This window comes from Aedes albopictus, chromosome 2, assembly GCF_035046485.1.
Source record: "Aedes albopictus strain Foshan chromosome 2, AalbF5, whole genome shotgun sequence".
NCBI lineage: Eukaryota > Metazoa > Arthropoda > Insecta > Diptera > Culicidae > Aedes > Aedes albopictus.
The window spans coordinates 259654540-259667435 of record NC_085137.1 but is presented as its reverse complement, the minus strand read 5'-3'; the positions used below and the strand labels follow the sequence as shown (position 1 = coordinate 259667435).

Below are 12896 nucleotides of genomic sequence, written 5' to 3'. Positions count from 1 at the left end.
TGAGTGTCCGATAGCTCTAAAAACTGATCAGTGAGTAATGCTTGTTTGTCTAAGACGCAGCTAGATGGAACCCATACTCTCATTGTAAAGATTTTCATAGATTTCAATTATGGCTTTTTCACAACCATGTCGATTATGTCAATCTTAAGTTGTAGATATGGAATGCGTTCGCAACAATTATGAAGACAATAAGCTAGTAATGAAACAGAAAAATCGTCCGTTCATAAGTTTCGACTTATTATATTCCTAAGTATTTTTGCCTCAGTGTATGTACCGAATCGGTGAATGCTTTGGCGGGTCATACAATTATGCGGAAGAGGGAATCATAAGCTAGATCGAAAAGGTAATGAAAATGCTTTGTGCACAGAACACAAGTTTTGGTTGTTGGAACTGAAACTGCTTCCGAATTATTCTTTATATTGGGGGTTAAATCAGCACACGCCATCGGAACAGCTGTGGCATATCCTGAAGCGTGGAACAGAAACTTGAGCAGCAAACATGGACGAATAATCTCTGGATCGTAAGTTCAAGGCCAAATAACTATTAAAATATGCAAAAAAAGCACATCAGCTGGAGTGTGCAAGGACGAGGAAGCGCGAAGAACGAGGAGCGGACGTAAATCTACTTTTGTTTTGTTTTGCTCGACGAGGCGTTACGCTTTTTTGACATTTTGATACGACGTTCCTGAAGGTGCTGCACTCAGGCAGCCCGTTATTTTGCCAAAACCTGCTGTGAGGTAGCACTATAGGCGCAAATACGGCCAATTAGCATTAAATGCCTTGTCGTAAGGACTACTATAATGCTGGAGTAATGCAATGCTATTTCAAATGCTTACTGGTTACTTGGGTACTATCTGTAGACAAACGGTGTCTGAAGCGGTCCCCAGACGACATCAATATATTGATGGTTTGAAGAAACACATCAATATATTGATGCCGTGTGAAGGCGACATCACAGTCCTGGGATGTTATGGCCTCGGACGTTATGATACTGTGCCGACAGCCGCAAACTGAATCTCACGCTCCCAAATTCATCCTCTTCGAAAGCGAATACGGCACCGATTGATTCCGTTCTTTTTGATTTGATGTGTGCTCACTTCTAACAAAAAAAAAATACAAATATAAGAAACAAAACATCCCAAGGATGAAATTGGGAGCCACATGCTTAATAAGAGAATCAATACCATGATATGAACATACAAGTCTATTTCACGAGCACACCAAAACATATTCAGAAACAGGAAGTTAGTATAAATGACTATCTTTATTGGAATTATTATCGTTGTACCACCAAATCGAAGTCGTCACTAGAAGCACATGCGAAGTTGTAGCTTCGAAGTAAATTTGAATCTATTTGTTCTGTTGCGCATCATTAAGCTAATTAAGAGCTATGCACTAATATGCACTAATCCAAATAGAGTTGTAACATTTCTAAGTAGGTTAAAAATCAATTTTTAGCACCGCCGATCACTTCTGATTTCAACCAAAAGCATAATACGTAGTGCGGTATTTAAAATGATGTTGTATTCACTACAGGATGCTCAGTTTGGAAACCCCTAGCTGTGGAACGGAATCAGCGGGAGTCATGGTGGTCGTTGTCGTCGTCATCGGTTGATCGGATTTCGTACTAAACTGTGGTAACCAACGTTCGGTTCTAACAGCACCGGTGACTGTCGGTGAGCTGCGAATAGTGAGGGAGAGAAAATCCGGTAATAAAAAAGTAAAACTGCACTGCGACGGCGCAGTCGATGTTTACAATTCATTTGGAAAAGAAACTTTAGAAAACAAACATTTGCAATCGAACCAATACAGAAAACGCAAGAGAGTCGTAGAACGGGAACAGCACGTTTCCAAGCGCTTGCCCGTTCGAAGATAAAGGTCATAAAAACCGCTGGCACCGATTATGTTCGGCTGATTGTACATGATGTCGAGCGCTCATGGTGGGACGTGTCCATCTTTAGTGCTAGAATTGGTATATCAAATTTACGTATTAGAGTTTCAATCGAATCTTCATAATTCCACATATATTTGTTTTTTTTGTAGTTTCACTAAATCAAACTAAAACTCAAAAAAACTATATAAACTTTATTTCGCATTAGAACAAATGGCATAAATCAGAAACAATGGAAAAGTACAACTTAAAAATTTGACATATTAGGATATTAGTTCCCATATTAAGCATGTGGCTCCCTTTTTCATCCTACGAAAAACAAAGGATTGAAGCGCTGTTTGTTTTGTTTCTTATTTTTGTATTTTTTTGTTACAAATGAGCACGCAAGAAATCGAAAAGAAACGAATCAATTGGTGCCGAAATCGCTTGTTTTCGAATACAGGTAATCTTCAATAAAACGTACAATATTGAAAAATTTAATTATTTCCAGTGATAACCAACAGATAATATACAAAATAACTCAAATGAATTGTTGCAGCATTAGCCTTTACCCAGAATTAGCGCAAATTGGGAAAAATGTAGTGTACGCTATATCGAAGCAAAATGTAGGTTATAACGTGAAATCTCATATTTTTCGTTATTTATTTTGTGAAATTCACTGAAATCATTATTTGAGATTAATTTGCGTAAAATTCAACAATAGAAGCATAAAAATGCTATTTTTTTCTGCTTCGATGTAACGAACAGAGAGAAAATTTATTTGTATGTTACATCGAAGAACCTGTAGGATGAATATAGGCAGACCCTATAAATCTTGTGAAATTATTTCCTTATGTTTTAATTCCGGATTTTTGTCAATGTTGGAAAATTTAATGGAAAACATTTTTTGGTTCAACATTTGGTCAGTTATCTGAGAAATTTTGATCACGTTTACGGCTACGATTTTTTAGAACTGTTCATATGGACATATAAAGTTCATTAAAACTCAAGAACGATAGATTTTTTGTCCATTGGAAGGAATTGTTCCACACGTTTCAGGTGTGTGCTTCGTTCGCCGGCGTGAAACGCAATGGTTCTCACAGCCAACTCCTAATTCACAGTTTCTACAATCTCTCTTATATTTACGGAAATCTTTGAGTGATTTGTCACTACAGATTCTGTAAGATATTGAATTATTAAAAACAAAATCGTATAACTTACTATCCCTTCCCACTAAAAACAATCACGATTAGAGTATGAATAAAGCTCATAAGAATCTCTTCTACAATTTTTTTTCGGGGCAGCCCCTTTAATTTATTGTGCATTTTGATTTTAATGATTTTTCCACAGTACCTACTCTAATTGTAAGATGTTTTCTATGAAATAGTAAATGTTTTTTGTATGCGCGTTTCGTAAACTCCCTCCCTTCGCTTTTTTGGCTTAACATAATTTTCTTTCTCTTTTTTTGAGCAAAACGGTATTTAGAAGCTTCGAAATAATTTATAAAAGAGCGCCACAATTCGTGCTTTTGTTTTCATTAATGTGTTTGTTTTAAGTTAATAAAAAAGGATTTTTTAAATCCAGTAACCTTTTATTGGAGAAACAAATATTGAAGTTAGATTGCACGCTTTTCTCTTTTGAATTAAAAAATAACACTCCTTTCGGATGTTAGGTTGTGTTAAAATCTCTTTTCCTTTCTTTATAATTTTGGTCTAACATTATAATAAAACCTATCTGCATAAGAAACCATCTCTTTGCAAAATTTAATCTTTTCTATATGCACTTACATTTTTGCCAAATACCAATTCGGCGCAAGCACTGTTCACCAGTATCACGTTCAAAATTGCCGGAGTATGATGCAGGGCTTCGGTATGTAATAATAATAATACACCGTACCTACAACACAACACACAGCTGGTGGAGCGCATCTGCGGTTGGTCGTGGATCCGCATAGACTACAGGGCAATGATTTTCCGCCAACAGGACGGAAGAAAGGAAGAATGATACCTCCATGAGATAACATTTGGATATGGCCCTCTCGGGAAGTTGCGTTTTGCAAAGGGATTTTGGACAAAAAATAAGAGGGAAAACCGATAGTAATCACGTTACGAACTAAAGAAGCGTCCTAAAACCACTCCACTACTATCGAGAGCCGACCTACGTGAGCGCACGATAAACAGAAACACGTCGAGAAAAGTTCTCCTACATGGTGTGCTCATTTTACGCCCGAAAGGCCTAAGTGTGGTCGTAGCGGACACGTACAGAGTGCGGGATTCGGTGTTCAGATTTACATGCACGTTTTCAGTCTTAGTATATTGAGTTCAATTTTATTAGAACCAACGTTTGCCAATAATTCATTGGCTTGACATTCAGTGCCGAACCACAACTAGATCTTTGCATATGCGGAGACCATGTAATGTGCAAATGGAGCGAATCTGGAGAATGATTCTCCGTATTAAACTATGTGATACAGGTTTAACGTGTTATATTACGATTCAAACATCATACTAAATGCACGTGCTATATCTTCAAACAAATGAACATAGCTGGGATCTGTTTTACTTAATTTATTATGTTTTAATTTTTTCCATCTTTTTACTGAATTTTCAACAGCAGATTTAACTCGGTAATCAACATTTACCATTCACCTGTAACGATATTTACCGTTCATCTGTAATTGTTGACAGTTCATTTGCAGAACTCGTTAACTCATTCACAGAGTATTCAGCAAAAAGAATAACCGAGTGTACCGAGTTAAATCTGCTGTAAACTCGGTAAAAACATGGGGAAAATAACGAGTTGATCTTAGTGTGTAGTGATCTTCTTGCGAAATACACAGAAAGCATTCCAATACTGATAGTATTTCACGGAAAACTCTTGATGATCATGATGAATCCAAAAAATTTAAGCGCAATGAAATTGTGATATCATTCTTCTTTGTATTAAAACATTAAGTTTTATGGTTTAAAAACTAGGTTCAATAATCGTTTTCATCTAATTTATGCTGCAACTTTTTTAACGGAGTTTAACAATGCAGATAATATCGCTCAATTAAACAGGTTAGATAGGGAACCCCGTACAAAGAGAGGAGGGGGGTTGAGAATTCCCTATTAAACGTGGCGATGATTCTTGATTCGGAATTCGTTTTGGTTGTTTCTGCTTACTAGGATCGGAAATTTAAAGGTTGTGGAGAGAAACATTAGATCCGCTGACATTTTCGGGAAAGTGGATGCAGGGGTCCGCAGCTCTTGTATCCAAATGATTGTTTTTCGGTACGTCGGGTTTATTTCCGCGTGTGTGAAGAGAAACGTCAGTTCCGCTGGTGTGTCGCGGCGAATCAATATTTTTTTTACAGAGAATTTTCATTATTTTAGAACAACCTTCAGTTCAAAAATTTAGCATTTAAATGCTAAAATGTGAAGAATTTTTAGTGCCATTTTTCTCAAAATCCAAATAAAATTTAGTTTCTCAACATGTTTTATAACATAGTAAGGTCTTGGGGTCATTTTTGACCTTTTTCAAATTTCAATTCTCTGTAGCTTTTGTTTAACGAATCCTAGCAATCTTACATTTTCTGACAATTATATTTTCGTGAAAATAAAGCTTTCCCAAAAATTAAAAGCATTGAATGACCCCTAGAGGCACTCCCATAAACAAGTTACAAATAAGACCCTGGGGTCATTTTTAACCCCAAACTTTGGACAGCTCGCAAAAATCAGTGGCTTGTCCAATTTTGGATCTCTTGGCTCAAATGAAAGGGGCACAAGTCTAGTTTTCAAAACCACCGGAGAAATCCGAATTTGGCCACTGTGGCCACCGGGAACCTGCTTCAACTGAAAAATGCCGCTTTAGAGATCCTAACTTTGGCAAGCTATAACTTTGCAACCAAACAAGTAATCAGGACCGTCCGAGGATCGTTGGAAAGGTATTCACGTGGACTTTGATTATAGACATTAATAATAACTAATTTTTGAGAACCGGTTCCGGAACATCCGAAATGTGAGTTTTCATCATTGCTATGTGCTTGACAATCCACAAATGTATTCCCTTTATGCATTTTATTGCATAACTTCTCTGCACGCTTCACTGAAATGAGAAACATATTATTAAAGACTATTTTTGAAGGGTTCTGGGCAGGTCTGGTCAATGCGGAACGGGTTACAGGGATTCCGGAAGGTGGTCAATTGGGCAACGACAATGAACTTAACTTCGTATAGTTTTCGCTCCAAATGGCACCACATGGTGCAACCTTCGTGGATTTTCATGCCTCTTGTTCTTGTGATACACAAAAAGCTTGACAGTCATCTTCTTCCTCTTCTTCTTCTTGGCGTAACATCCCTACTGGAAAAAATCCTGCTTCTCAGCTTAAGTGTTTTATGAGCACTTCTACTAGTATTTACTGAGAGTTTTCTTCGCCAATCTTTATTTTACAAATATATATCGTGTGGCAGGCACAAAGATACCATAAGCCCAAGAGAGTAAGATGAAATTTCCCTTACGAAAAGTTCCAAGGCCTACCGTAAATCGAGCCCTTCACTCTCAGCATGGTCATGCTGAATGCCTTTACAGCTATGGTTATAGGGGCCCCAAATGAACAGTCATTATTCTTATTTGTAACTTTTTTTAGGGATTAGTCCCTTCCCTAAGGAAGGTTAAGAAACATTGCTTAAGGCTTACATAAATATTCAACCAAAAACAGTAAAATTGATTCAAAACTTTGATAATTCCCGGTGAATTTAAATGATTTCACATAATTTTATATGAAAATTTAAAATTGCGAGAATTACAAAATTTTCCAAAGATGTTAAGTCAAGTATGTCGTGTAGAAAATTTCAGCAAATTTAGACACAAAAACAGGATGTTCAGGACTAGGCTGATGGTGAATCATTTATTACGTTTGATTGACAGGCAAAAAAATCCCTTCAATTAATAACTGTGGAAGTGCTCAAAGAACACTAAGTTAAAGCGAGGCAGGCCAAGTTCCAATGAGAATGTAGAGCCATAAAGAAGAAGATTGTTTGACCATTTTGTTTTGAGAAAAGCTTGAAAGGGTATCTTCCACATGAATTATGGATCACAAAATTTATAAAAAAAATTAAACTTGCGTTCCTCGAAGAACTTTGGAACGGGGCTCAATGAGACCAAAATATACATAGTTTTACATCAACATCTCAAAAATATGTAATGAGTTTTGAAACCGACTTTTAGTAGAAGTGTTGTGTGATAGTGACGTTTGTAAAAAAAACGTCGTCTCTAAAAGCAGGAGACAACATAAAGACCGGGAATTGAAAATTCATCTGAAGTATTGGAAATCCAAAAATTACCTTGACGAAAGTTTCTCAAAACTCCAAACATTTAAAAATTTGGTAAAAATCAAAATGTTTTAAGAGGATACCAGACATTTTATAGGATATTCAAAGTTTGGGATAAATTTTGGGAGAATGCGGAGAAGCAATACTTCCAAGTTCTATAAAACAAAAAAAAATCTTTAAGTTTTGGCTCAAGAGCAAACCTGCAAAATGTTTTTTGCGCACCTGTAAAATGTTTTTCGACACGAATAAAAAGCTGAATACATATAATATGCGTCAGAAATGTTATTTAATTTTATTCATTTTTTTTTTGCATTTGTTTATAAGTTTAAGAAGGGTTTCAGAGGGTACTGACTGCTCATTATCGGTGGTTTTTTTTTTTTTTTTTTTTTCTTCTAAACCATAGGGGGATAATCTGCTCAACAGACACCCTAACAGAAGGTTAGGGTAGTGTAGGTCTGACAGGCCGTCTTCTACAACAAAAGTAAAATCCAGGACTACTCTCTCCTCGTACCCACTAAACCATTCCTATGGTCGCCAAACCCTACGTCTCTCCGGAACCACCAAGAAGGTATTGCTTCAGAGAGGGGCTAGTGCACATCGCACCCACAAGGTTAGCTGCGTAGCCTGCAGCAACGAACATCGATGACTCGCTTTGGAGAGTCCATCACGGTAGCATGCTGGCGCTTAGCCAGTTTCCCGAGTGGTCCTCGCCACTCCCTTTGTCCTCGGAAGGCGGGCAGAGTCAACCCCGCCCGCGCCCTACTGCTGAGCGGACATCAAGAACTGATGCCCACATGCAACCCGATCTGACCTGCCCGCAAAGGAAGGGTATCACTACCCTTCAGGCCCTATCAGATGCATCCGTAGGTTGCTGACGGCAGGGTCTCCACCTGCCCCGACCCTTGCCGGGGACCCCTTTCCAACCGCGGGCTTGGATCCAACCCAGTAGACCGACGCCACGACAGCACCGCTACCGGGACTTCCTCTCCGCGGCCACTTAATCGTTGTAAGGGTCGATCTCGACCGCAGGGCACCGGTATGACCTACGAAGCCGACTCCGAACCCCTGGACCACCTCTTGTACTGCATCTGGACTAGCCATTCTCCGAGTCCACGCGCCACCTCCTCTGTAGCTCCCAGACGATGTGGGTAATAGCCGTTGAAACGGCGTTCCAGCCAAACTCATCCCTACACATCCTCTGGACCAAGTTGTCCGGAGTTGTGTCCTCCCCGCATGTGGCAAGCATGCGGTCACGCATTGTGCGAAAACGCGGGCACACGAACAAAACGTGTTCCGCCGTTTCCTCTGAACCATTGCACACTGGGCATTCGGGAGAATCCGCATGCCCGAAACGGTGTAGATACTGTCGGAAGCAACCATGACCTGTAAGGACCTGTGTCAGGTGGAATGTGACTTCCCCATGGCGCCTATTAATCCAACTGTCTACCCTCGGTATCAACTTATGGGTCCACCTTCCTTTGGTGGAACTGTCCCACGCGCGCTGCCATTTGACCATAGAGGCCATCCTGACAGTCCTGCGTATGCCTCTTGTGCCGCGCATTTCGAAGCACTCCATGTCCTCACTGATAAGAATGCTGATAGGCACCATACCAGTAATGACGCAGAGAGCGTCGTGTGACACGGTACGGTACGCGCTCGCAACCCTCAGGCACATAAGCCTGTAAGTACTTTCCAGCTTCCGTCGGTAGCATTTAGTACTTAGCGCGGTGCCCCACGCCGGGCCGCCATACCTAAGTATGGATGTAGCAACACTAGCCAGAAGCTTGCGCTTACTGGCGTACACCGCAGAGCTATTGGACATCATCCGGGACAGTGCCGCAATAGCTGTGGAGGCTCTTTTACAGGCATAATCGACGTGGCTACCGAAGGTAAGCTTATCGTCGATCATCACGCCCAAGTGTTTGACAGAGCGCTTTGACAGGATAGTACAGTCTCCTACACTGATCTCCGTCTGCTGCTCCGACTTCAGGTTGTTAACAACCGTCACCTCTGTCTTGTGGTGAGCCAGCTCCAGTTTCCTAGATCGCATCCACGCCTCCACAACCTTAATCGAGTGGTTGGTAGTCAACTTTACCTCCTCGATCGTTTCACCGTAGACTTCGAGCGTAATGTCGTCGGCAAATCCGACAATCACCACTCCCACTGGATACTCTAACCTCAACACCTCGTCGTACATGACATTCCATAACACCGGACCCAGGATGGAACCTTGCGGGACTCCTGAGGTTATGTGAAAGCACTTCCGACCCACCTCCGTGTCGTAGACTAGTACACGATTCTGAAAGTAACTTCCGAGAATCTTGTACAGGTACTCCGGTATCCCCAGACGCAAGAGCGCATCGGCAATAGCAGACCAGCTGGCGCTATTAAACGCATTCCTTACATCCAGAGTCACTACCGCGCAAAAGCGAATTCCCCTCCTCTTAGGCTCGAGTGCTTTCTCGGCGGTTTTTGTAACCGACAAGATAGCGTCTACGGTGGACCTCCCCTTCCGGAAGCCGTACTGGTTACTCGAAAGACCATTTTCGCCCTCGGTGAACCGCAACATTCTATTGAGGATGATCTTTTCGAGCACCTTCCCCGCCGTGTCAATCAAGCATATTGGTCTATATGCCGACGGGTCTCCGGGTGGTTTCCCCGCCTTTGGCAATAGTACCAGGCTCTGCCTCTTCCAATCTTCTGGGAAAACTCCCTCGTCCAGGCATTTCTGCATAGCAGACCTGAACATCTCGGGAGCCTCTGCAATAGCTACTTTTAAGGCCAAGTTCGGAACTCCGTCCGGACCTGGGGCCTTACCTACGCTAAGGGACTTAGCTATCCCCGCAAGTTCCACATCGGTGACCCTCTCCTCATCGCCAGCCCCAGTCCCCGGCTGTCCTACGAAAGGAGGCCAAGGACTAGGATCATGACGCGGAAAAAGTCCTCCAATGATCCCCTCCAACATCTCTGGAGATTGCTCTGTAGGAGCCATCACACCTCTCGTCTTGGCCATAACGATCCTGTAGGCGTCACCCCACGGGTTCGTATTGGCACTCTGACAGAGACCCTCAAAGCAGGCCTTTTTGCTTGCTCTTATCTCGGTCTTAAGCGCGGCTTTTGCAGCGGCGAACACCACCCGCCGTTCGTTTCGCTCTTCCTCTGATCGTGCTCGCTGCATCCGCCGCCTAGCCCGTAGGCAGGCGCGGCGCAGGTCCGCAATCGCGTCGGTCCACCAGTAAGCCGGTGGCCTCCCATTTCTAGGGTGGACTCGCCTAGGCATGGTCGCATCACACGCACGTATTATCGGTGGTTGATTCGGGGTTTTAATAATATTAATGGAACAAGTTTGTTTCATTAGAGCAAAAGTAAAAGAAAACTTGTACAAAACTAAACCTAAATATTATTCTCAATAACTCATTTTTTTAGAGTTACACGGTTCAATGCCAAACAGGAAGCAGACATCATGTTCCATTTCGATAATGGGAGCCAAATCAGCACTGATGATTGCAGACGCAAGATGGTGGCGATAGTTATTACGTACCTTGAAAGAACGCCGCTGATTATGGACGGTGAGAAAACCTAAAATGTGCCGTTCTTGAGCAGAGCAGCTTCAAGAAGCTCAACCGGCTGGTCGTAGAGGTGGAAATCTCTATAGCCGAAGCCTTAGTCAGAGATGAACGCACAGGAGGAGAATCCCTTCGAGGCATTGTTTTCTGTGTTATTGGCTTTTCTCACAACTGCACCCCACAGGCAATGTCTCGAAGTCTCGAATGATTACACTCGTGGTTCGGACTAGCGTTTGCGCTTGTTTTTTTTTAAGTCGGGGAAGGCGATACGTGTGGGGCTCATTCATTCCCGTTTAAAGCACATTTTAATCATACTTCGGTTTAATACTGATAATTGACAACAACCTGGCTGGCGCTAACTACTTATCTGCACCACAAATTACGGTTCAAGAGTGTGAGAAGCTATCTAAGGTTTGCTACTGTCGGTAAAGACAGATAATTGTTATTTTGTTTTTTTTTTTTTGGAGGAGCAAAGTTACAAAAACGATTAGAATACTAATCAGACAATGCTTACTTTAAATTATAAAATATGACAAACATACGTTTTTTACTACAGAAAAGAATTATCCTCAACGAAGCTTTTTAACAGCCTATGGAAGAGAAGTATTATTGTTTTGCTTGATCGCAGTTTAAATTCATAAAACAAAGGAAGATACCACCTTTATACGAAAAAAAAAACACTAGGGGAGACTGGGGAGACTTGATCCCTTTTTCTTAATTTACCTGAAACTTTAAGAAAAAACACAAAACTAGATCCGATTTCCGTACAAAATGGCAGGTAAACATGTATTGCAAGTTAATACACAACAGAAGGCCTTTCAATTATTGTTAAAGTTTTCAAAACTGTGTTTTTATGGAGGCATGTCTTGTGATGTATTTTTCAAAAATGGGTGACACTTGATCCCCCTTTGATCACATGGTTTATTTAAAGGGAAAATAATTCCAGAATCTTTCTATTCATTTTCTTTTCGAGTTTTCTTGTATTTTCGATGAATATGGAATGTTTGAAATTGTAAGATTTCTTTAAATTTTTAAGGATATGCCGTATTTTCAAAATGGGGAGACTTGATCCCCCTTTTCTTGGTTTGTACTGAAGTTATAATTACCTGACACATTTTATCGTTGAATAGACTTGAATTCCAAGTAAGTAGAGGCTTCCGAATAGAATTTTATTTTTCACATGTATAATGTGTGTATAATCCTCGAGGGATCAAGTCTCCCCATGTCACTGTTGTGTATACTAAGCTGAATTAATTAAAATATGTTAACAACAACCTCATTTGGATAAATAAGTTTGAAAGTAATTTATTTAAACTATGTGCGGTGAAATTTTGACACGATTTGGTTCAATTTTCTCAAAGTTATTGAGATTTTTCGGAATCGCCTAAAAGATTTCTGAAGGACTGAAAACAAACCATCAGCTGTTAAAAAATAATGCAATGTACAATCGAAATCACTTGTAGCCAAAACATAGTCGTTTGTCCAGGAGTAGTTTTGGAAAAATTATGCTAGAAGAAAAATGTTTTTGATTCCGAGCAAATATGGGGGGAACAAGTCTCCCCAGGGATCAAGTCTCCTCAGTCTCCCCTATGCTGAGCGCCAGAAAAGTACCTACTATGGTATTGTATTTGGTGTGAAAATAGATTTTCAAAAAGGTAATAAATATGCAGTATGTACAAAAGATAGAAAGATTTTAGTTCTTTGAAATTTTTCTCAACAACTGGCATTTAAGGGTTATTCAAAAATCCAATTAGTTGCATCGTCTCAACTATTATCGATAATTACATCAACATCGTCATCGTCATTCGTTCCAACAACAACGAAGCAAGTCTATCAACCAACCAACCAACCAACCAGACTGGAGCAACGACAGATGTTCCGAGAAAATTTATTGTTGATATTTCAGCAGCAGAGTGGATTTCAAGAGTCTGGAACGCTGACTTGAAAGTTTTCTTTAGCTCGTTGCATGTGGTATGGACTAGGCAGAGAGGTCTGATTCTCAAGTTGGTCGGGCTAGTGTGTTATTATCGTCGTCACAGGCAGGACTCGATTTTCTCTGGTCTTCGTTTTTTTTTTACCTCGACAGGAAGGCTCAGAATGGGGCACACGGAAAAAATAAATAATAAACATAAACACAAAGAATAAAAAA

At 40.6% G+C, this 12896-nt stretch overlaps 1 protein-coding gene and 1 long non-coding RNA gene across 4 annotated transcripts in view; both read right to left on the bottom strand.

Annotated features, from left to right (window-relative positions):
* Nucleotides 1-12896, bottom strand: part of LOC109414426 (uncharacterized) — a 65046-nt gene that overhangs the window by 28377 nt on the left and 23773 nt on the right. The window lies entirely within an intron of this gene.
* On the bottom strand, nucleotides 3852-5858 carry LOC134288020 (uncharacterized). The gene is made up of 2 exons (XR_009997702.1): nucleotides 5748-5858; nucleotides 3852-5715 (listed from the first exon to the last, which is right to left on the bottom strand). It is a non-coding gene; the product is annotated as an uncharacterized LOC134288020 (long non-coding RNA).